Here is a 22185-nt window from a genome sequence, read left to right as displayed (position 1 = left end):
AAGACAGAGGAAGTGCAGATTCACCTCCATTCATGGCCCTGAGTCCACCTTCCATTTCTGTGTTCCCTTCGGGTCCACTTCCAGGATCCTTGGTTCTGAAGTCCACAGCTTCACCACTGAGTCATGCCTTTGCTGGGCATATGCTGGCCATGACTGGCATGTTTAATATAACAAGAAATGCCAGCGAGAAAGCAAAATGCCAGTGAGGGAGGAACAGTAATAGAAAACTTTTAAATGTTAAGATTGAGAAATCCGTCTATTTCCAGCTACGCTTGTCAGCCCCAATATATACTGTCTTGGAGAAAGCTAGCCTGTTTCCATTTGTATGAAGGACAGTTAACAGAAAGCATGATTTCACATTGCCTTTATTTGAAAGTAAAATATAGGCAGAAAGAGAGATGTATTAAGTTCATACAGGTTGCACAGTTTCGAATCCTTCCATTGTCAACTTGGTTAAGCTGGAAACACTGCTCTTCCCAGCCCTCCTTTGGCTAACACCTGCCATGCCCTGCCGGCCTGGGGCCTCGCCCTCTACTTGTACTGGAGGTGACTGTTTTCACGGAAATAATGTGTGTAACTCCATCCAGATTGCAGGTTGTATCAGTCAGGGTTCCATCAGGGCCGCACAGGAACAGTATTATGGGAATAAGGCGTTTATTACGGAATCAGACCTTTTACAAGTGTAAGAGAAACTGGGAAACGGCAGGTATGAAAAGAGGAATAAAACGATGAGAGAAGGAGCCACTGACCAGTCCTTCTGAAGCCCAGGTGCAGGTGGACAGGCTGGCAGGTGCCGGGAACTGCAAGAAGCCAAGTACATCCAACCTTTGCAGCGGCCAGCAAAGGGAGAGCTTCTTCTACAGGAAGTCGATTCCCTTGTGCTTCTGAGCCTCTGAGCGCGGTGCTGAGAGTTGGTCCGCAGGTCAGCAATCAAAAGTAGGAGCGAGCTGGATGCGGAGCAGAGAAGAGTGAAGACAAGCTCAGCCCCACCGAGGCGGCCTGCATCTCCCAGCACTGTGTCTGAGGACGTGCTGTGCTTCTGCTGGGGGTCATGGCCACCGATTGACTCACACCTTCCAAATACTGAACAAGTTCTTCTTCTGGCCACCTCTAACTTGGAAGCTTGCATCTTAGGGCGAGGAAGAGAGGGGAATTCAGGGAACGTTTCTAGTGTAACCAAGTTGACGACAGAAGGATTCAAAACAGTGCAACCCGTATCAACTTAGTACATCTCTCTTTTTTCCTATATTTAGCTGTCAAATAAAGGCAATGAGAAATCATGCTTTCTGTTAGCAGTACAGCTCTCCTTCATACGAAGGGAAACAGGCTTTCTCCACTTGCACTTTCACTCATCTTTGGATTGATTATATTCCCTTTCACTTCTAGCTGAATATACCCCCCTTTTATATCCTGTGACTTAAAGGTCAAGATAGAAAGCTTGCCACTTCCAGCACATCTCCTATTACATGGTAATACAAGAATAAGGGGAAAAAGAAAGAAAAGGAACGTGTAAAAGGTGTGCCTATATATGTACACACACACACACACACACACACACACATGCAGATAGTCATTTATATACATATATGAAAAGGAATGTGTAAACGTATGTATGTATATACAGATATACATGTAGATAGATATATACAAATATGCTACAAATATATCAAAGAAAAGAAATGCTCATAACCATTATAGCCATCATTTCTGCCACTGGTCATATTAACCCAGATGATATTTATCCTTTCTTCCTTTCTTCCTTCTATTAATTCCTCCAAATATAGAATTATCCTTTCTGTATTTGCTTTGCCCTCAGAAAGCCCTAGAGCTGAGACAGTTCTTTGTCTGATCGAATGATCCCAACTCTAATTCTGATAGTAGCCTTGCCTTCACTGAGTTGTAGTTTTCCATTATTTTTCCCCCTTCATTTTTTTTATCGTGGGGCATGAATTACTAAACCATCGCACAAAGATTGCCTGCCTTCCAGGCACGCTCTTCTCTGCACTCCAAGTGTGGTAGCGACTCTGGCCGGTAGGGTAACCCCCTTCTTTGTTGGTTCCCTAGCATGATGTTTTCAAAGTGGGCTTGTAGCAGGCTTAGTTTATGGTTAATAGAATGATAAGTGGCCCCCGGGAGACAGTCCCCTGTACGGAGCACCTAAAACCTGCTCATGTTTTAGCAGCGCTACAGATGTCTTCTGGGGCTCTCCTTGAGCTTGAATTCAAGGAATATTCGGTCTTGCCCCCACCAAAGTTTCTCTTGGAAAGTAAAGAAAGAAACAAGGAAGAGAAGAAGGAGGAGGAAGAGGAAGAAAGAAACGAAGGAAGAGGAGAAGGAGGAGGAAGAGGAAAAAAGATGTTATCTTTCTCAGGGAACGTAGATTTTTCCAGAGAAATTATATCGCAGTGGTTTCTTATCCTTGACCCTGAAGCCATCACCATATGTGTTGCGTGTGGATCCAAAGCTCTGTTTTCTGGTTTGACATGTCATGAACAAATTAATATGAAAAATCTGTGTTTAAGAGCAGTGAGATTATGTGATTCTTGGGACCTGGACCTGTGTTAATTCAGAAATGTGAAATAATTCTGGAAACAAAAACAGAAAAAACTACTTTCCAACCCTATGCAGGGCTTTTTAAATTTTAATCATTTTTACAAGGCTAAAATAACAAAAAGCATAGTTTGACAAAATATTGAACACTTAGCGCAAGACAGAAATTGGTAAGGCAGGGGAAAGACTTGCATTGGCGAGTTTTAACCTATAAATCAAGAGAAATCAACAGAGAATTTAATCCAAACATGTGCTGCACATAGTTTCCACTGGCCTTGTGTTACCAAGGTTAGAATTATGGTTGGGTTCACTGGTGAGAAAGTGAAAAATGGACGACATCTGCCCTCCGAGGTCCTTTTGCTTTCCTGGTAGCTACTGCAGGGGCCTTGGCATTCTGTGATGAAAGCTTCAGATGTATGATGGGCAATGTCACGTGGGGGTGAACAGTTTGAAACCAACCAAAACTCAGTCCCTGTTCCCAGGACTCTTGTGAAGCATCTTTCTCGTGCTGCCGACACCCTAGATGTTCTGCGGTAAGGTGTCCTGAATGATGGAACATCACGAAGGTGGAGGAAGACCCAAGACTCATCCCAAACCGGTGAAAATCAGGGCATCGTTGCCTCCCACCACCTCCATCATCCCATTCATTCATTCATTCATTCATCTATTCATTCAGCATCTATCTGCTAAGCCCTGCAGTAGATGCTGCTGGTATCTGCCCACATCCTTTGGGCCTCGCCACTTGGGTGCACTCCAGCCCACTTCCTCTGCCAGCACTTCTGCCTCCTCTACCTACGGGATTTCTCCATAGCCAGTCCACCTGCACTCACTGTCGGCTGAAGCGATAAAGCCTGCGTGCTCCCTGGGGGCAGTCCCCACCAAGGACCGAGTGACTTGTAAATCCCTCGGGACTGTCCCTCGCCGGGGTGAGTAACACTCGGGCACGTTTCTGCAGCTCTTCCACTGCTCGTCCGTGAGTCTGCGCTGCAGTGGCCCACAGCTTCCGCTTGTCTGATGACACATCCTTTTGTAGGCGGCCTTCCCTTCAACCCCCTACGGGTGTCTCCCGCACCTCCTGCCCCTGTCCCCACCTCCCCTAGAATCCCTGTCACAGAGTCCACTTCTGGGGAACCCACACACCTCCTCTGTGCCAGGCAGGGCTTCATTAACTGGAGAACCACCAGATTACAAGATTTCGGACACCAGTGACGGGCTGGTAGGAAGACAGTTGACAGAAGGTCGAGAATCCATTCTGACAACTTCATAAAATTACTGTGAGGTTTATAGTTGAGCAACACTTAAAATAGTGACTGGCCGAGAGTAGCAGTGCAGTAACTATTAGCTATTATAGTTGTTATTCTTCTGAGCTCCGGCATTGGGGGTGTAGCAGTTCTTTGTTGAACAGTAAGTTCCCCTGCAAAGGTAGTGCGCTCGGCTCTCAGCGGCTGTCAGCACTTGAGAAGAAATAGATTTGTCCACGAAGCTTAGTCGCTTTTGTAGATCTTGAGGGAAAGAGGCACAAGACAAAGCTTTAAAGGTGGTGGGGTTGGCAGAGGGAGAGCGGATTGCCGGGCCAGCAGGAGGGGCGGGGTGGGACAGTCCGGTGGGGCTCTGGCCAGGCGGGGCCCAGCCCGGGGCTCTGCACTGCCTGGGGGTGAGGCACATTCCCGGGCAGGAGAATCCAGGCTTTTCTGAGTCCAAAGCCCTCCAGAGAGAAATGGCAGCGTCACGATTTGAACCTAGGCCCTGCTCGTTGTTTTACTCATTTGTTGTTTTGATACATTCATTCAACACATACTGAGGTTTTTTGTTTTTTTGTTTTTTTGTTTTGTCTTTTTGCCATTTCTAGGGCCGCTCCCTCGGCATATGGAGGTTCCCAGGCTAGGGGTGAATCGGAGCTGTAGCCTCTGGCCTACGCCAGAGCCACAGCAATGCAGGATCCGAGCCTCGTCTGCGACCTACACCACAGCTCACGGCAACGCTGGATCCTTAACCCACTGAGCAAGGCCAGGGATGGAACCTGCAACCTCATGTTCCTAGTCGGATTCGTCAACCACTGTGCCACAACGGGAACTCCGATACTGGGTCTTTTTTACATTTTTTACAGTTGATTTACAATGTTGTGGCAATTTCTGCTGTACAGCAAAGTGACCCCGTCTTTCTCCCTCTCTCTCTGTCACACACACACACACACACACACACACACACACACACACATTCTTTTTCTCATAGCATGCCCCATCATGTTCTGTCCCAAGAACTGGTTATAGTTCCCTGTGCTATACAGTAGGACGTCATTATTTATCATTTCTAAATGTAATTTTTGCATTTACTAACCCCAAACTCCTAGTCCATCCCACTCCCTCCTCCCTCCCCCTGGGCAACCGCAAGTCTGCTGTTCATGTCTGTGAGTCTGTTTCTGTTCTAGAGACAGGTTCATTTGTGCCATATTTTAGATTCTACATATAAGTGATATCATCTGGTATTAGTCTTTCTCTTTCTGAATTATTTCCCTTAGTGTGAGAATCTCTAGTTGCATCCACGTTGCTGCAAATGGCATCATTTCACTCTTTTAAATGGCTGAATAGTATTCCATTGTATGTATGTAGAACCTCCTCTTAATCTCCATTCATCTGTCAGTGGACATTTAGGTTGCCCCCCAGGTCTTGGCTATTGCAACACAGAATGATTTGAATTGGCATTTCAAAGGTCGTCAGAGGACTCCCAGTGGGAGAACACATATTTGGAACCAGTGGTGGGAAATAAAGTATCCTAAGTGCTTTAGTAGAATGTGTGTGTGGTGGTTGCGGCGGGGGGAGGAGGCGGGGTGGGGGGGTGGTTCTGAAGCCGGGACTGGCTCCTTCCTGCCTGAGCAGGAGGAGGGAGGCCTGACCTGAATTTGGGCGGGTGGCTAACCTCACTTACGGGTTCCACCCGCCTCACTCCATTTCCCCCCTGGTGCTGGGTGTGGACAGGTCACTTCGTTTCTCTGAACCTCCCTGGGGTTCTTCACCCGTTGTGGCGGGGGGGGATCCTAACCCAACCTCTCAGATGCCCTGGTCATTGCAGGAGAGCTGGCAGGGGAAGCACCAGGTGGACAGAAAGCAGCTTCCTTCCATCTTAGCTCCAGCTTGAAAGAAGCAAGATACAAATAGGCAAACCCCTCTTCAACAAAGGACCAACAGGCTGGTTAGCAAACAGCTCTGAGAGCAGAAGGAGCTCCCCCGGGCCTGCGGGAGCCCTGACACAGGGGACAGCAGCAGGAGGCGCCAAGGGTGAGGTGTGAGAGCTGGAGTCAGATGGCCCAGGACCAAACTTCAGCCTCCCTCTGTACTGCGTATGTGATCTTGGGCAGGTTCCTGGACTCTGAGAGCTCCAGTGACTTCATCCATGCAGTGTGAGTGAAAATATTAATAGTTCTCACCTCCTAGTGTTGTTATAAAAATGAAATGAGATGATTTAAGTGCCTGGCACATCGTAAGCACTTAATAGACGTAGTTCTTTAGAAGGGATTTCTGGCAGAGGGGGAAATGATCTGCCAAGTTTCCTAACTTCTGTATCTTGATGACCATGATTCAACAGTCTCTACAGGAGGAGTGGGATGAGGTCTGAATGGTCAGTGCTTTAGGCTTAGGGAGCTTTGTGTTTTGACTCACTGGCTGAAAACACTGGTGAGGCCCTGCCCACATGCACTGCCCACCTGCCCGGGCCCTTCTCCATGTGCTGAAGCCCAGCACACCTGTGACTCTCTGCCCAAGAGGATGGAGGTGGTTCTGCATTCCCGGCAGGCTGAACATGCCCTTCACCCATGGCAGAGGAGCGCTGATGGATGAACATCCAGCTTCCTTGCCCTCTTATTGGGCTGTGATTCTATGCATTTCTACAGTAAACTCACTAGGCTCCCAGGATTGAGTTCCCAGCTGCCCACAGTGGTGGCTACCTGGACAGCACTGCCCCCCGCCCCCTCCTTTTATGGCCTCACCTGCGACACATGGAAGTTCCCAGGCTTAGGGGTCAAATCAGAGCTGTAGCTGAGGCCTACACCACAGCCATAGCAACACTGGATCCTTAACCCACTGAGTGAGGCCAGGGATTGAACCCGCATCCTCACAGACACCATGTCAGATTCTTAACCCACTGACCCACAACAGGAACTCCTGAAAACACACCCTTGATTCATCTCTTTCCCCCTCTACCTCACTCCTCCGTTTCCCTGCCAGCCCACCCTAGGATCACTTGCTAAGTAAGTTAATTGCACTGAAATCCTTCATTCTGAATCCATTTCTGGGGGAACCCAGACTGAGACACTCATTGACAGGCTCCTTTAAGCAAGTTCAACACAGGCCAAATGAAGTACAAGGTCATACCTGTGTGCAGTCATGACCGTCTAGACAGCCAGCTCAGGTCCAAGCAAATTTTTGCTTGCCGGAATTATTTGGGTTGGCTTGCCCAGGCAGCCCTGGACTCTCTCCAAAATTCCTCCAGCCCCCGCTTTCCTTTGGTCTTGGAAACTTAACCTCTGAAGCTGGCAGGCTTCAGATGAGAACAGCATAGGATTCTGTGAAGGGCAAATGTGGGCCAACCCTGTGGACAAGCACAGGTCAGGAACATAGCTTTCCTATTGTTCTCAGGCTGGAAGATCCAAGCCCCTCGCATCTCTTCTGAATCCAGAGGTGAGAATTACACTGTTATTTCTCTGGAATCAGTGCTATGGTCAAAGGTGAGATATTAACAAAGTGTTTCAGGTGTACATGGAAGTAGGGGCAGGTTGTCACCACCAGAAGCACTAATAGCAGACCCGTCTTGGTCTGTGATTCACATCTGGGCTCCTGAGTTACTCTTGTGTCTGTTCAGCAGAGCTGGTGTGATTCATGCATTTCAAAGGGTGCCCGGCTTTATGAGAACTCTGCCAGCGAAATAGTTAGAAATCACTAAATCAATCCCATGTTCAGAGGTGGGCACCAACCCCAAGTTCAGTGACAGGAGCCCTCTCGCTCTTCTCTAGACCCTGTTGAGAAGGGAAGCGTTGCTGAGAACTCAGCATTTCAGGTCCAGAAGTGAAAGGGCATGGTTTCAAAATCAGACAGAAGCCAATGAGATAATAATTAAAGGGGAGCATTTATTGAGGGCTTCACATGTGCCAAGCGTTGAGCTAAGTAAATACATTATACACGCAATTATACTTCATCCCTCGTTCTCTCTTTCTCCCTCTCCTTCTCTGTCTTGTATATATTTCTTGTTTTTAGTTTTGGGGAAATTAAGGTGTGTAGAGAAGAGTTTTCTGTGATGTGGCATCTGGATGGGCTCCTAAAACAGAAAAAGGATCACAGGTAAAAACTAAGTGAATTTGAATAAAGAGTAAACTTTGGTTAATAATTTATGAACATTGTTTCATTAATTGTATCAAATGTACCATATGAATATATAATGTTAAAATGGGGGAACTGTAGCACTTTCTGTACCATCTTTACAGTTTTTCTGTACACCTAAAACTGTTCTAAAAATAAGATTTATGAAAAGAAAAAAATGTTTGGAGTTCCCTAGTGGCTCATCAGGTTAAGGATCTGGTGTTGTCACTGCTATGGCTCGGGTCACTGCTGTGGTGCAGGTTCGATCCCTGGTCCAGGAACTTCTGCATGCTGTGGGCGTGGCCAAAAGAAAAAAATGCTAATGCCTGGGTTAATGATCACTGAGGTATCTTCATCTCAAAACCGTGTTTTTAGTTTGGTTTAGTTCTGGTTTACCACTTCTGTCTAGGGGACCCAGAGGCCTGGCTTATCCTTGGTACCACAGAAAACTCCTGGTGGAAAAAGATTGCAGGATGCAGATGAGGGATGAAAAGGTTGCTGGAGTTGAACTTCAGAAGGTGGAAAACGGTGGCACTTAAGAGCACAGTGCTCCCTATTTATTAGCTGAGTGACCTTGGGCAAGTTATTTAAACTCGCTGGGCACTAGTTTTTTTCATCTGTAAAACAGAGGTAAAAATAAGTGTACCTTGCTCATAAGATTAATATCAGAATTAAAAGAATGAATATTGGCAAGATGCTTACAACCGTGTCTGGAATATGGTAACTTCTGTATCCACCTATGTTTATCAGTAAAAGGCAATCAGCCAAAGTCAGTGGCCATGTGGGAGCAGCAGGATCTGCCTATGGCAGTTTATGTACCCTCTGTTTTTCCATTTAAAAAAAATATCAAACAACAGCAAAAAAAAAAAAAAAAAAAGTCTCCGTGATTTTTCTCATCATTTATTTAACACTGAGCAAACTTTATTATTTGGCATTGTGGTAGTCACTTCTCATGTATTAAATGCATTTACTTACTAATAGCTTACAGGTTCTGATATTTTCTTTTCTCATCCTTTTTTGACAGTGAAAAATGCCTGTTCATACTAAGTGAAGTTAGTCAGACAGTGAAAAACAAACATCATATGATGCTGCTTATATGCGAAATCTAAAAAAAGGATACAAATCAACTTATTTGCAGAACAGAAACAGAGTCACAGACTTTGAAAAACTTATGGTTACCGAAGGGAACAGATGGCGGCGGGATGGGCTGGGGGGGTTGGATTGGCATATGCACACCAGGCACAGGGAATGATTGGCCAATGGGGACCTGCTGTAGAGCACAGGGAACTCTACCCAATGTTCTGTGATCATCTATGTGGGAAAAGAATCTGAGAAAGAATGGATGCATGTACTTGTATCATCACTTTGTTGTGCAGCAGATGTTATCACAACCTTGGAAATCAATGAGGCTTCAATAATTTTTTTTTTTTAAGCGTGCTTGTTCAGCCCATACTGAGCATCCTTGGGCTTCCTTTTGAACTTGGACGACTCTGAAATGCCCACTTTCCCTGCTACAAGCAGATCCTGGTGATGACCAGTGAGTCCACTAAAGGAAAACACATTTTCAGCCTCATTCTGCTGAAAACCGGCAATGGCCCTTTTGGAGGAGAGCCCATTTCTAGCCTGTCTGAATCCCTTCTGCTTCTCACATCTCAGGAATGAAGTGTCACATGGGGGGGGAAGTTGCCTGGATCACCTCGTGGTGACACGTGGGGCTCAGGAAGTTGGGGGTGAAGGGACAGGCACGACCAGCCCTCCAGACATCTCTCCATCACGCGTCTGTGGGCTGCGGCCGTTTTCCCCAGCCTTGGGCCTCAGCAGAAGCTCTTCTGTCCCCAGTTCCCAGTTTATTTTCCCATGTTAAAGGCTTGGTCTTGGTGTCTGGAAAGCAATTTGAATGTTCACGGTGGCTAAAACCATCCAGAGGAAAAATAAAAATTCACCGTCAAGTACTGAGGCCAGACTATTGGGTGTCTCATATCCTGGCAGATGTAAAAGGGGAGCCCAAAAAGGATTCCAACAACAGCAGCATTGTTGGAATAAGTGACAAGGTGCTCGTGGTGGCTTAGAGGCCAACACCTCTTTGGATGTGTGAGATCTGGTATTTTCCAACCTCACTCTCATGCCTATTGTCCTCCCTGATACTTGCAGTCTGGCTTGCGTAGGGGGTTGAGAGGATCACTGTCACCACATCTCAGTTAATTTCTCATCACACTTGCTATTTCCCTTCCTAGGTCTGGCTCAACAAATGGTCCCAAATCCTAATGAATCCTATTCTTTTTGCAGGAGCAACACTGCTCTTCTTAGTGAATATTATGGACTGGATTCATGGCAAGGTCCCCTTGATTCTACCTCCTCATTGCTATCCTGCTGCCCCTTGGACCTCCCATCTCAACAGACCCTGTCTCAGGCTCTCCACTGTTGTTTCTAGGCTTATGTGGATCCCTGCCTTATTGGTCCCTCTGGGTTTGGTCTCATGCTGTGCCTAACTCAAGCCATTCTTCATACTGCTTCCAAAGTGAGATTTTAAAGATACAATAGAAATAAGCACTGATAGTTGACTTCTATAGTTAATATTCCCTGATGCCTTTCAAAGTGGATAAAGATATCTATTATTGGCAAGTCTTTTGTGCCGAGTGAGGTTATGGGAAGGGCAGTGTCTGGATCATTCTCAACTGTCTGCATGAGAAAGAGGAAGAGAGAGTGAGAGGAGGAGGGGGGCCAGATGGCATGATTCTCAACCTGGGGATTAGAGGAAATGGAAGGCTTTGCAGGAAAAGGGTCCGGAGAGAGATGGGGACCTTGCTGGCAGCCAAAGAAGGGAGAAGAAATGGGGATTTCAGAGAGTAAGATTTTGTGTGTCCTCAATTGTGACTCCCTCTGCAGCCTCACACGTAAAACCTTTAGTTTTTGAGACATGTAGAAATCTCTACATTGTACGAATGTAGAAAAAAATTCACATTTCTCTGTAATATTTCATGGTGGGTATTCTTTTGGGAGGATGTGTAGAAGCACTGAGTTATGCTACAAGAATGGCATGCAGCAAATGAACAAATGAAAAAACCAAGGCAGGCAGAGTTAGCCAATCTGCATAAAGCACAAGTCTAACCTCCCTGGTCCTCTGATGACGTCTTCCATGGCTCCCATCCCCCTTCCCCCATTGGGTGGTCATGGGGGCTTGGAGCACTTTAGCGCAGATATCAAGATCCACCTGATCTGATCTCCATGTACCTGTCCAATTCTGCCTTCTAAGCAACTGTACACCTGCGTGCATGTGCACTCACGCACACACACACACACACACAGAGGTAATTCTAGCAAAGGTTGTCATGATGGCATATACTATTTCACCCTGCCTACACTGTTCTTCTCTGGCCCCTGTTTAGCTGGAAAATGCCTCCTTCCTCCTTCTCCTCCCTCAAGCACACTTAGGACCTCCCCTCCTCTGGGCTCCCATTTCGTCTTGAAGATATACATGTTTATTCTATCTTCAACCGTTTATAGTTTATATTTGCATGCCTGTTTCCCCGGCATGACCATATGCTTCTTAAATCCAGGTCTAGCCATATCTCTGTAAAGTATTTCTAGCACCTAGCAAAACGCCAGGCATTTAGTCTTACATCTGATGAATAAATTTTCCTTCTTTGACTCGTAAGTGTTCTACAGAGATTAGTACCAACTGGTCAGAGAGAAAGAAAAATTGCCATTGGTGCTCTAAAAACCTATCTAGTACTTGCCATTTTTGTCCTCGTATAGCCTGTTACTGTGGTGATCCTCAATAAACATGACTGCTAGCATGCACGTCTTTGCATTGGCCTTTCCAGCATTGATTCTGGGCTTGGCCTGCTGACTAGCTTTGGCCTATAGAAAATTGGCAAGCGTGACACAAAGCGGTTGTTTGGTAAGTGCTTGCACATTGGATTTGCCGACTTGGAATGCTCTTTCTTGGAAACCAGGTACCATATTGTGAGGAAGCTCAAGCAGCCATGTGGAGAGGCCCATGTAGGGAAGCAATGAAGCCCCTGGATGACGGGCTCAGCTGAGCACCCAGCCAGTGACCGTCATCAACTGCTAGCCATGCGAATGAGACATTGAAACCTTCCAGCCCTTCCAGTACCCCAGCCATTGCTACATGACGCAGAATAACCACATGGCTGATCTGTAGAATTGTGAGAAGTTTTAAACTGTTGTTATTTTAAAACACGAAGATTTTCAATGCTAGACATTTTCATACAATTGGAATTATATCATATGTAGTTTTTTGTGACTGCTTCATTCATACTGTAGCATCTTTTCAACGTTTATTCAGCTATGCATGTACCATTACTCTGTTTCTTTTTATGGCTAATATTCCATTGTATGGATATAGGACCCTTTGTTTATTCATTCATCAGTTGATGGGCATTTGTGTCATTTCCACCTTTTGGCTATTATGAACCATGTAGCTGCAAACAATTGTATACAAGATTCTGTGTTCTCGTATGCTTTTATTTCTCTTGGTATATGAATAAATACCTAGGAGTGGGCATGTTGGATCCAGTGGCAACTCCAAGGTGACTGCATCATTGCATGCTCTCACCAGCAACATCGCCCTCTTTTTACAGGTGAAGAGTGAGGATGGAATTCTGTGATGATCCTGCACTTAAAGGACTATTTATTAAGGAAGAAGAGCTGCCAGTGGAATTGGAAAAAGAGCAATTGAAAGTGGGAGGAGAGACCATCGTCGTGTATGAAACGGTCAGAGTGAAAATAATTACAGGCAGCGGAAAGGTAAATTACAACAATTATTTTTCATGAAAAATATTTTATCTTTTAATATAGAAAAGAGAAAAGTCATATTTTTAAAAGAAAATAATAGAACACCAGACTAAATGATAATGTATTGTTAAGGAATTATAAATTTTGTCCCACGAAAAATTATTTGGAATGAAAAAATATGAAAAGTGAGAGCTTCTTCATGTATATGTACATAGTATTTATAAAATAGCTCCATAATTTTTCTCTTTTGCCTGTAAATTCAAAGTGTGGGAAACATAAAATTTAATCTTTACTTTAAAAAGAGACAGATAACTGTGAAAAAGACAAATATTCCCTTTTCTTTGATATATTACAAGCCATTAAAATTTTTAGAGACAGTTTCTGAAGAGAGGTTTTTAGGAAGGTACGAGGTGATTCTTGGAAGGTAGGAGGTGATTCTTAGAAGTTTCCAGGAGAGTGGTGGTGGAAGAAACCAGACTGCAATGAGTGACGGGTTTAGAGCGGGCGGGCAGCATGTTTTTGGAATTCCGCTGCAGTGAAAAGAAAAGAGAAAGAATCATTCTTAGGGGGGAAGGGACTTGAGCTTGTCTGTAGAGAAAAGAAGCCTGAGTGATTAAGATGCAGTTACAGCTGCGAAGATGGTCAAGTACCTTGTTGGAAAAGCCAAGGAAAGCAGAGCGTCAGATAGAAGGGAAGCCTAGTTCTCTGTGGCCAGAGATGGAAGGACAGTGAGATGGGTAAAAATGAGAATGATTGGTGGGATATGTTCAGGTCTGAAGACCTCTTCTAGAACTTTCTATATTGATGGGCTTAGAAGTCCTAGGAAGATACTAGGACAAAGCTCTGCTCCTCCCCCTCAACCCCAAAACCTAGCAAAACCCCCAAAACCTGCAGGAGGAAGTTGAACCTGCGGGCATTCAGTCTTTTAGCTGAGATTCCATGGTTCAAGGAAGATTTCAACCTTGAGCCAAATGCAGAGTTCAAAGTGAGTTTTCTGTGGGCTTCCTGGGATTCTGAGTATTTATTACATCGTTTGTGGAAGCTAGGTTTTCAGAGGATGCCAGTAAATGAAGATTCCTGGGCTCTAAGGCATCGGCTTAAAGGAACCTTCTACACTGCCATTAAGCATGCTTGTTCCTTTATTACGCATTACATTTTTCCCTCATAGCCCCCCAAAGTCTTCCTGGTTGGAAAGCCAGGAAATAGTTCATTGTTTCTTCAAAGCGGAAGCGATAGCGCTTCCTAACAGTAAGTCTCTGCCATTCCAGTTAAAGTCCTCATTTTTAAAACCTGCTGGGGCTTTCCTTGCAGAGAAGGGAAAAACCCCACTGCATATACAGCTGAAAGTTTACCACAGCCCCTGCTGATATCAGAGGTATTTTAATAAAATCCAGCATAGAAACACAGGTCCTATTACACTGACTCCAACTGATAATTAGCTGCAAAAGTTTGACAATCTCAGGAAAAAAACGATCGGAATGACGACATGTGGTTTTGAATCCAGATTACAAATTCTGGGGGTGGTGAGGGGTGGAGAAATCTCCACTTTCAAGTAGAATGAGAACCTTTGCTGTGGAATGCTAGGACATCTCTTGGGCCCAGCGAGCGCCACTTCCCAGCAGCTGAAACCATTTAGATCGGCCTGTGTCTTCCCTCCGCAGAAAACAATGGCCTCTCCCAGGGTCCCTTCCAGTTCTGAATATGGTCCCCCAGAGCTCAGGGACAAGAAAATGGACCTTTGTATGAAAAGCTTCCTCCATTTCTATGGTCCTTGGTTTTATCCAAGGAGATTTTTGTTGCTGTTGCTGCATTGCTTTTTTTTTTTTTTTTTTGTCTTTTTGCCATTTCTAGGGCTGCTCCCTCGGCATATGGAGGTTCCCAGGCTAGGTGTCGAATCGGAGCTGTAGCCATCAGCCTGCGCCAGAGCCACAGCAACGCGGGATCCGAGCAGTGTCTGCAACCTACACCACAGCTCAAGGCAATGCCGGATCATTAACCCACTGAGCAGGGCCAGGGATCGAACCCTCAACCTCATGGTTCCTAGTCGGATTCGTTAACCACTGCGCCACGACGGGAACTCCGCTTTGTTTTGTTTTAATACTGATGGGAGAGGCAAGACAATGGTTTTTTTTGTTCTTTTTTTATTAAAATTTTGTTATTAAAGTATAGGTGATTTACAGTGTCCTGCCAATTTATGCTGTACAGAGAGCAACTCAGTCACACACACACATATATGTATACACACACCTTATTTTTCTCATATCATCCCCCATCATGTTCTATCCCAAGAGAATAGATATAGTTCCCTGTGTTACCAGCAGTACCGCATTGCTTATCCATTCTAAATATAATAGTTTGCATCTACTAACCCCAAACTCCCCATCCATCCCTCTCCCTCTCCCTCCCCCTTGGCAAACACAAGTCTGTTCTCTATGTCTATGAATCTGTTTCTGTTCCAGATAGGTTCCTTTGTGCCACATTTTAGACTCCACATGTAAGTGCTATCATATGGTATTTGTCCTTCTCTTTCTGACGTACTTCACTTTGTATGAGAATCTCTAGTTGCATCTATGTCACTGCAAATGGCATTGTTTTGTTCTTTTTTATGGCTGAGTAGTATTCTACTGTGTATATGTAAGACGTGTTTTTTATCTGAAGTTCAAGGAGGTTAAGAGATTTTTCCTCAAGTCACATAAATTCAGATGGAAGAGAGATGGTTCCAAGTTTCTTGGCAACAGTTGTCCAGAAATTTTCCCATCAGGCCATACCCCACAGGTAGAGTTGAAAAACCAGTAGCCACATCTTACATGTGCCTTTAAAAATGAAAGACCAGGAGTTCCCGTCATGGCTCAGTGGTTAATGAACCCGACTAGCATCCATGAGGATGCAGGTTCGATCCCTGGCCTCACTCAGTGGGTTAAGGATGTGGTGTTGCTGTGGCTGTGGTGTAGGCCAGCAGCTGTAGCTCTGATTAGACCCCTAGCCTAGGAACCTCCATGCGCCTGCCGCCTTTGCGGGCCTAAAAGAAAAAAATAAAATAGTGTGAAAAAACGAAAGAGCGGTGGAAAGGCTTGAGTATCTGTTGGGCTGGAGGGGATTTCATTTGAAAGATACATCTAACATGGTCAGTGAAACCGTGGGTTAAATCCATTTCTCCTGCTTTCGCTAATCCAGGTCATTTTAAGATTTGCGGGGCCTCCAGGCAGCATGTAGCCTCAACAATAAGATGTTTGCCCAGGTTGTTTTCTCAGAACTTAGAGAGCTGTGTCTAGTTCGAGCTGAGCTGGTTAAGACTGGGTAGTTGAGATTGGATAGGCCTTTCCAATCGACTGGCCCTTCAACTGGGCATGCGTGAGTGTCTGCTGGATGCCCTTTGGAAATAGGGGGACCCAAAGCTCCACCCTCAGAGGGTGCCGTGGTCTGTAGCTTAGTTACACCTGCTCAGAATAACAATTATTTCACCTCTTTCCAGTCACCAGTCCCCATGCTCCCCAGCTCAGGCCACCCTGCTCATTTACTCGTAATCCCATAAATACCCCGAGCTCCTTGCCTTTGGGGAGGCAGGCTTAAGATATGTTCTCTTCACTTGGTTGCCTTTCAGATGAGCCCTCTCTTTGCTGCAGACCTTGGTGTCTCGGTGCTCTGGCTTGCTGTGCATCAGGCAAAAGGGGCCTGGTGACTTTGGGTTTCTCCTGAGTTCTTGATCTCTTACCGGGGTCTCCTGCCTAGCTCTTCCTTTCCAGCCACTACCAACTGACCTTTGCCCTTGTGTTTTTCAAAATCTTGTCCATAAGGGGAAACGTGCATCCTATGCTTAAAGTGACTCTTTGGAGATGGTGCCGGAGAGGAAGAACTACTTTGCCGGAAGCCCTATAAAATTGAACAGCTCTTTTCAAAATCCGCCTCCAGCCAGGGCAGTCCTGCTAGTCCATGTGACGTGTGAATTAGCAAAACAAGCTTGTTTTCACTGAGAGTTTTATTACCATCTGCTGAGAAACTGTTTTGTGATGATCTGAACCAGAGGTGATATGTCTTTCTAGAGTTGTGCAAGTCACACTCGTCGCAACCGGAAGCAGCCGCCGTTCCTCCGCTGGGAGCCTCTCGCTGGCCTCTTCTTGGGCCCAGTCCTTTTGTATCTTCCTGCCTCAGATTCTTTCTCTCTCTCACCCCCACCCCCCACTTCCCCTCAACCCCATTTCCTCCTTTAAATCTCCCTTGGGTTTCTTCTATTCTAGGTTCCTTTACTCTCTTCTTTTTGAGAATTCTTGGAGAATTTATAAATCTTTATTGCACACTAGCAGCACATAAATACTTTATTTGAATATTTAATTTTTTGACTTCTCTCTCCTACACATTCCATTCCTGGCCTAAGGGTTACCCTTCTTAACTGGGATGGCCCATCATGGTACATTTTTGTTATTAATTCCCTGAGGATTTCTGCTTCCAGTTTTTACATTAACTTTCTTTCCCCTCCTTTCCACATTAAAAAAAAGAAAAAAAAAGGAGATACTCAGTTGATCTCTTTGTTATAATCCCCATAACACTTCCTACCTCTCCTTTAAAAATCTGTATATTATAGACCTGGCATAGGCTGATATGTATTAAGTATTTGCCAAAGGAATATTTATGATCAAATGCATAATGCTGTGTTGTTTGGGTTTTAGGGTATATTAGATTGTAAGCTAATAGTCAGATTTTGGCGGGTGTGCTCAGCAAAATGCTGAGCTTACAGTGGATGCTCAGAAGATTTGTTAAATGAATATCCATCCATAAAACAACCTGTTTCCTGCCTAACACTGTGATGTTAAAGAGAAAAAGTGCAGGGGGTCATTTTAATTCTTTAGGTTATCATGGCTGATTGATTCCTTTATGGGATGAAATTCCTTATAAAGAAAACAACTCTGTAACATGTTAGTCATAATTTAAAAGGAGTGTCAAGAACGTTGTTGTCATATCTTAGCCTCAAAATTTTATGAAATAGATACGACCCGCCCCCAGCCTCCGCCATCCCACTTTACAAATAAGGAAACTAAGGCGCAGTGAGACTCAGGTAACTTGATTAGACTCATTGACACAGTGATGGATAAACAAGAACAGAAATCTGTGAATGCCAAGTCTTCTGCGTTTTCTACTCCGTTATAGCTTCCCTGGTTCCAAGCAAAATGCCATAGCTCCAAAGTTCTCTTTCCAGTGTGGATGTTTAAAAAATATGTTCTTTTGCAAAAGTATAAAATGCGTTACTCAATACCAATACACATCTCCAGTGTAGAATCCAGGCCACGAGGCATGCACAGGGCATACTTTGAAAGAGGCCTCATGAAAACACAAAGTTGGAATTGTCCCTGAGGATTTTCACTAAGTAGACTGAATCTAGTGGGGAAATGAATTATTTTGCCGGGACTTCACAGGAGTGCAGACCAAAAGAATGAGAACTGGTAAGAAATAACACATGCTTTAAAAAAGCATTTGCTTAGAAATAGAAGGCGAGTGTAAGGTTTTGGTTTTGGTTTTTATTTAGAAGATTTTTTTTAAATAAATCTTATTGGTGTATAGTTGTTTTAGTTTCAGGTGTACAACAAAGTGAATCAATAAGACGTATATATATATATTTCATTCCTTTTCAGATTCTTTTCCCATACAAGTTATTACACAGCATTGAGTAGATTACTCTGTGCTATACAGTAGGTCCTTGTTACCAATCTGTAGTGTTTTAAAGAAACCAAAAATATGAAAATGGCACAACATTTGGAATATTTTTCAGAATCATATAATTTTAGGGCTGCATGAGACCAGGAAAAGCATCTCAAACTCCCTTCCTTTGACAAAAAAGAAGCAACATTTTGAGTCACAACCAGGACCAACTACATAGTTTGTGGGGCCCAGGGAAAAGTGAAAATAGGGGGGCCCCCTTTTCAAAAATTATCAAGAATTTTTTTTTTTTTAATTTTGTTGTTGTTGTTGTTGTTGTTGTTGTTGCTATTTTTGGCGTGCGGCATATGAGGTTCCAGCTAGGGTCGAATCGGAGCTGTAGTCACGGCCTACACCAAGCCATAGCAACGCAGGATCCGAGCCGCGCTGCGACCTACCACAGCTCACGCAACCGATCTTACCACTGAGCAAGGCAGGACGACCCGACTCATGTTCTAGTCGGATTCGTTAACCACTGCGCCACGACGGGAACTCCAAAAAATTATCAAGAATTTTAAGGTGTTGACTACAGGTTGTGAAAACAAGTGTGAGACCCTTAAGTGTGGGGATGTGTATGACTACAGCATAGGTCACAATGTTATTCATACCAGTGCTGTACATTTACATGGCACTTGACAGTTTGCACAGCCTTTTCACAGATACCCGAGTTTCATAATAGCTCAGTGAAGTGGAATGAATTACCTTTATTTGAAAACATTGCCCCCACTGGCATAATTTACCAACCATGACATTCTGAGTGACTAAAATGATCGCATGCACTTTGCACCATTTATGTTTCATTTCATGATAGCAGTTTCCTCTAGAATAAACGATAAGCAGTAATTTGCTCACAGATACTCATTCAACAAGCGCTCCAGCACCTGCTATGAGCTGAGCACTTTGCTAAATGTTTCAGACATCTGACCTGGACTTTGCAGTAACTGAGTGAAGTTTATGAATCATCCTTCCCCATGTACTGATGAGCACTCTGAGAATCAGAGAAGTCAAGTCTGATGTCCAAGGTCACAGACTGGTTAGTGAATATTGGTTGCCAGACTGTTTTGTGGTGCTCTTTTAAAAGCATTAAAGTCTCTGAAATGAGATAGACATGTAAATTTCAAATTGCCCGCTAAGGAGATTAAAGCCAAATCAGAGAGTAGGTTGCTATTCTCCTTTTGCCATTTCTCTCTCTCCTGCTTCAGATTCTACTCTAGAAAGTATGGGAGTCTAATGATGAACACGTCTTACGTTTTAGGAGATTGCTTAGTAAATGAATGAGGAGTTAAATGGCTGAGCCCTGCCTTCATGGCAGAGCACTGATTGCTTACTTAATGTACATGAGTCCTTGCATACCTAGAAGCTGCCTCGCAAGTTGGGCTAAGCTGTATGACTATTTCTGGCAAATGGACTGCAAACAAAAGTCACAAGTATCATTTCCAGGCTGCAGCATCAACAAGCTCCTTCCTGACGCTTTGGTTCTTTCTCCAACTCAATGACCCCAGAAGGCATGTGCTGAAATATTGGAATCACAAGATAAAAGCATATTGGCTCCCTGCATCTTGGAAGGGAGTTTCCCTGGAGGACCAGGGATCTTGCAGTGGACTCTTTGTGAGCAAACTTCTCATGTGAAAGTCACTGGGATCTGGGAGTTTGTTACTACAGTGTAACCTAGCATCGCTCTGACTAATGAACAGCGTTCCTCTCATTCTGGCTTGGTTCCCCTTCCCCGTTTTTGACCCTTAGTGTCTATAATTAACATATATAAAGGCTTTCAAAATTTCTCCTCAAGCTGATTTTTGTTTTCCTGGAAGCTTCTGACAGCTGGCCAGCTTCTACTATTTTCAGAGGTTGAGGCCTCAAGCTGTTTTATTTTACATTAGAAGCATGACCGGAAGGCTGAAGGACTTGAGAGCATCTGTGAGTCAGAGGCTTCAGTAATTTCTAGGTCTTTCTAAAATAATTTAGGAAAAAGTGGTTAAACACTGAAATGATAAACAGATAATGGTCTCTCTTACTACCCTGAATACTTGTTTCCAGGGAAATTGTAAAAGGGAAAATGTTTTGGCGTACTTTCTTTTCCAGTGATGGTATAGGAAAACTGAGAATGCTTAAGCATGTTCAGAAGTCTCTTATTCATTTATTTATTTATTTATTTATTTACTTACTTACTTACAGAGGTTCCCAGGCTAGGGGTCTAATCAATCGGAGCTATAGCTACTGGCCTACACCACAGGCACAACAACTTGGGATCTGAGCCATGTCTGAGACCTACATACACCACAGCTCATGGCAACGCCAGATCCTTAACCCGCTGGGCGAGACCAGGGATTGAACCTACATTCTCATGGATACTAGTTAGATTCGTTTCCACTGAGCCACAATGGGAACTCCAAGTCTCATATTTAAATAACAATACAAACAACTTTTTTTTTTTTCCTCTGTGTGATAATTGTAGCATGTTTTGTGTAGGAAGTATGGGGTTGAGAACCTGAGGAACTACCTTTTGTTAGCGACGGTCCCCAGAGGAGGTAAGCTGACCTCTCTAAGCCTCATTTCTCAGCTGTCAGGCGAAGGTAACAACTGGCTATCCTATAATGGGACGGCGAGGAGTTAATTAGGTAGCACATGGAAAGCTCTTAGCCTGGCACAGAGGAAGTGCTCACTAAATGCTAGCTGTTATTCCCAAAGACTCTCAGAGATAGAAATTCTTATCTTTGGAGGAAGACTTTAATGTTTGGAGACAATAAGATGCCATCTGGAGCCAAAGCTGGTGAGGATCAAACTCACCAAACTCAAAGCAACTTAGCCCAACGAGACTGTTCTCGTTGGTTCCATGGTGTCGAGGTGGCTGGAAGGAAGACAGTCTCTACAGCATCTGAATTAGTCCTGGGGAGAGTTGGGCTTCTAACAAGAAGATAGGTATGAAGTAGCAGCGGAACAAAAGCAGGAACAGATCAGGCAGGGAATAGGATGTAAAATGGTTTGGCTGGAACAAAGTGGAAATGGGACCAGAGACTTGGCTTGACCTCATTTGCAGAGCATCCCGAATTCTGCCATGAAATCGTTTTGCTTGATTGACTTGGCAGTGGGCAGCCCCTAAAAGCGTTAGAGTGAGGGGATAAAGGGCTGGACTGATTGAGGGGTGTGCTAGAGAGGAAGTGAGCAAATAGAGGGCTCCTAAAATAACACAGGTGAGAGGTAAGTGGTCCTGAGTTAGGGTGATGGCAGGCAAGGAGGAGATGAATTTGACATGGGATGTTCATGACTTGGGAACAGAGTAAGAGACGTGTAACGTCATCACCACGCAGGGATCCTGGTGCCTAGGAAGACATTGGTGCCATTTACCCAAGCCAGAAAGCAAAGGAAGAGGAAGGAGTTTGATGCCATGCTCACCTTGGGATAACGGTGTGTTTGTGTGGGAATGAATGTTCCAGGAATGCAGTGCTGTTAAGAAGAGGGCCAGACTTGGACGGGTCAGGGAAGGAAGGGAGTCTGCGTGTGACTAATTTCATGAGTCTTCACTTTAACACCAAGCTAAAATTACTTTCGACTGGACCTAATTCTTGCACTAGCAATTACTTCTAGCTATTAAAGCTTTGTGATACTTGTAGCAGCTAGCCACTTGTGGGCACAGTTGGCCAGCTGCCCCTTCCCTGGCAAGGACAGATGAAACAGACCTTCTTTATAGCACCACTTGGGCACACCGTCACCATTGACTGTACACCAAGTATCCAGGTATGAAAACTTACCTGTAGGAGGACTAGGGGAAATTAGGTAGAAACTTGGTCCAGGAAAGAAAGAAAATACAAGAAAAGAAATAAGAGCTACAAGTAGGAGGCTA

The 22185-nt window shown here is 44.5% G+C and overlaps 1 long non-coding RNA gene across 1 annotated transcript in view; it reads left to right on the top strand.

Moving 5' to 3' along the window:
* The window catches only part of LOC102160723, a 141444-nt gene that overhangs the window by 101292 nt on the left and 17967 nt on the right, over window positions 1–22185 (top strand). The window contains exon 3 of the long non-coding RNA XR_002343924.1: window positions 12503–12668. This is a non-coding gene — a long non-coding RNA (uncharacterized LOC102160723). The remainder of the gene's footprint in view (window positions 1–12502; window positions 12669–22185) is intronic.

Source organism: Sus scrofa, chromosome 5, assembly GCF_000003025.6.
Source record: "Sus scrofa isolate TJ Tabasco breed Duroc chromosome 5, Sscrofa11.1, whole genome shotgun sequence".
NCBI lineage: Eukaryota > Metazoa > Chordata > Mammalia > Artiodactyla > Suidae > Sus > Sus scrofa.
The sequence above is the reverse complement of the archived record's forward strand: the minus strand, read 5'-3'. Positions and strand labels throughout refer to the sequence as shown.